The sequence below is a fragment of the Onychomys torridus genome, chromosome 1 (assembly GCF_903995425.1).
Source record: "Onychomys torridus chromosome 1, mOncTor1.1, whole genome shotgun sequence".
NCBI lineage: Eukaryota > Metazoa > Chordata > Mammalia > Rodentia > Cricetidae > Onychomys > Onychomys torridus.
In genome coordinates this window covers 84,478,811-84,481,434 of record NC_050443.1, presented here as the reverse complement: position 1 = coordinate 84,481,434, position 2,624 = coordinate 84,478,811, and the positions used below count along the sequence as shown (strand labels likewise).

The window sequence follows — 2,624 nt, the reverse complement described above, 5'->3', positions numbered from 1 at the left end:
TAACGCTACAGCCACTTCGCAGTCCCCGCCTGGAGAAGTTGTGCAGTGCTCACAGGTCGCTGCCACCCTTGACAATCTCTGCCTGTGAGGAATTCCTGGAAGGACAGCTTGGACAGCAGTCCAGTGAAACCCTGGGGCAGTAGATGTTCGTGGTCGCTGATGTACTAGTATCCGAAGGGGCTCAGCAGTGATCCTCATGCCTACTTACAACCTTACAAGAAACGCCCATGGGTCTGCACCTCCAACAGTCCACTTCTACCTCACATCTTCTCTACAGAACTGCAGCGATGGGCCATAAGATTTGCTCTGAACATTAAAACAAACATAATAAGGAAAACACAAAACATATGTAGATGAAATTTATTAAATAAGAAACATAAAGCCAAATACAGAGTTAAAGCCAAAAAGATCAGAGCACTAGCAAAGAGCCAAGACTACCTTTAGCTTACCACTCGCCGCCATCCTTCCCCAGAGAGAGAGCTTCTCCCTGTGTGACTTGTCTTTTTTATCACTTTTCTGTTCTGCCTTCTCATTGGCTGTAAGCCCAGCCACATGACTTCTTGTCACTGCCTGTCTATACAGACCTCCTGGTCTCTATGGTTGGTATTGGGACTAAAGACTCTACTCAACACGCTTGGCTTGTGTCCTTGACCACACAGAGACTCTGCCTGCCATGTGATCGAATTAAGAGCATGTGCTACCACTGCTGGACTTCTGCTTAATGGCTATGACCTCTGATCTCCAGGTAACTTTATTTATTAACATACAAATAAAATCACATTTCAGCACAAATAAAATATCACCATAAACATACAAAGCCATCACAAAGCCATTCCCATACAATCCGGGCCACTTCTCTGTGTGTATAGTGAAATGGCGGGGACAGCTGAGCAGTATGTAGCACATAACTTCCCACTGAGATGCTGCTCAGTTCCACAGAAGTTGGCAGTGCTTAAAGGGAAACTAGAAAAAGCGATCAAGAGGCAGAGGCCAATGCCACCCTCCTACCACCCTCCCCTAGGTAACAGTGCATGGGTCTGGACACACTGACATGAAGGCCTGGAAGGGCTCTAACAAAACTGTCCACAGTGACTGTGAGATCAACATTAAGCAGCACACAAGAGCCAAAATATATTATCACAATTTTACAAAAAAATCCCAATAGCTTGTTGCAGAACCCCAGCTGAGACCCACCTCCCCACAGAATAACCTATGACAGCTCATTTTCATTCGACATGGGTCCTTCTGAAACTTGGTATTCAAGTTCAGGTTTAGCTTCTCCCTCACTCCCAGCCTGGGTTTCAGACCTCGGATTTCTCTGCCCCCGCTCCTCGCTGCTCTCTGGTGCCACCTGCTGGTTATTTTTCCCTTCTGCAGGATCACTTTGATTCAACTTGCCATCAGGTTCCAATTTTGCTTCTTTGCCATTTCCCAGCTTTGGGTGAGGCTGTGAATCTTTTGCACTCTTGGAGGTTGTATTTTCAGAATAGCACAAAATCTTTCACAACACTCAGGCAACACACCGCTTTGAATTTCAACTACCACTGTGTACTCTGGATTAGTGAGATCCATTTTCTTTTCTGAATTGAGGCTGCCCACTATTCCTGCCAACTCTTTAATAACTTCTTCTCTATTTATATGGCTGTTATTTCGAGATTTGTAGACAATCTGAAATGTCCCTTTGGGGCTTTAAACCAGGGCTCAAAAATGTTTCTGCATATTTTTCATATCTTCTAAGAAAGCTTTGCATGTGCCTGAGATGGACAACATTCACAGAATAACATGTGTCTTCTTTTTCTTGGTTTTGTACATATCCTGGAGAATGTGATGCATTAATTTCTCAGGTTCTATCCCAAGGGTTCTGATGAAGACTACATTATTTGCTGCACTCTCCCTTGACTGGAACCTTCTCAGCCTCATCTCTGTAGAAGCCTTAATGTCACCAACTTCTTTCTTCAAGGCAGCCTCCACATCATCATCTTCTCCCTCACGTCCAGAGGGCTGCTGGTCCTTGTCTATAAACTTTTCAGGCCCGTACATGTCATCGCCCCACTCGTTAAGCAGGCTGTAGGCCTCCATGCACACTGCGCTCCTTCACGTTGCAGGTAATGAGGATGCCCTGCAGGCGGGGCTCCAGCTGCGGGCCACCTGCCTCACAGCCCTGGCCTGCTTGCCCGGCCTTGCCTTTGAGCTGCCGGGCGGGGCCCACCACGCTGTCTCCTGGAACTGTTTTCATTCCTGATTTTGTTAATTTGAATATCCTCTCTCTGTCTTTTAGTTAGTTTGGATAAGGGTCTGTCTATCTTATTGATTTTCTCAAAGAACAAACTCTGTTTCACCGGTTTTTCTATTTTTCTCTTTCTTTCTAGTTTATTGATTTCAGCCCTGAGTTTGATTATTTCTTGTCATATACTCCTCTTGGATGTGATTACTTCTTTTTGTCCTAGACATTTTAAGTGTGCTGTTAGTTTCTGATATGAGATCTCTCAAGTTATTTTATGTAGGCACTTAGTGCTATGAACTAGCACCATTTTCATTGTGTCCCATAAGTTTGGGTGTGGTGTGTATTCATTTTCATTGAATTCTAGAAAGTCTTTCATTTCTGTCTTGACCCATTTTTTCAT

The 2,624-nt window shown here is 44.6% G+C and overlaps 1 pseudogene; it reads right to left on the bottom strand.

Moving 5' to 3' along the window:
• Nucleotides 1–1,210: 1,210 nt before the first annotated feature.
• On the bottom strand, nucleotides 1,211–2,236 carry LOC118577038 (annotated as a pseudogene).
• Between the last annotated feature and the right edge of the window lie 388 nt (nucleotides 2,237–2,624).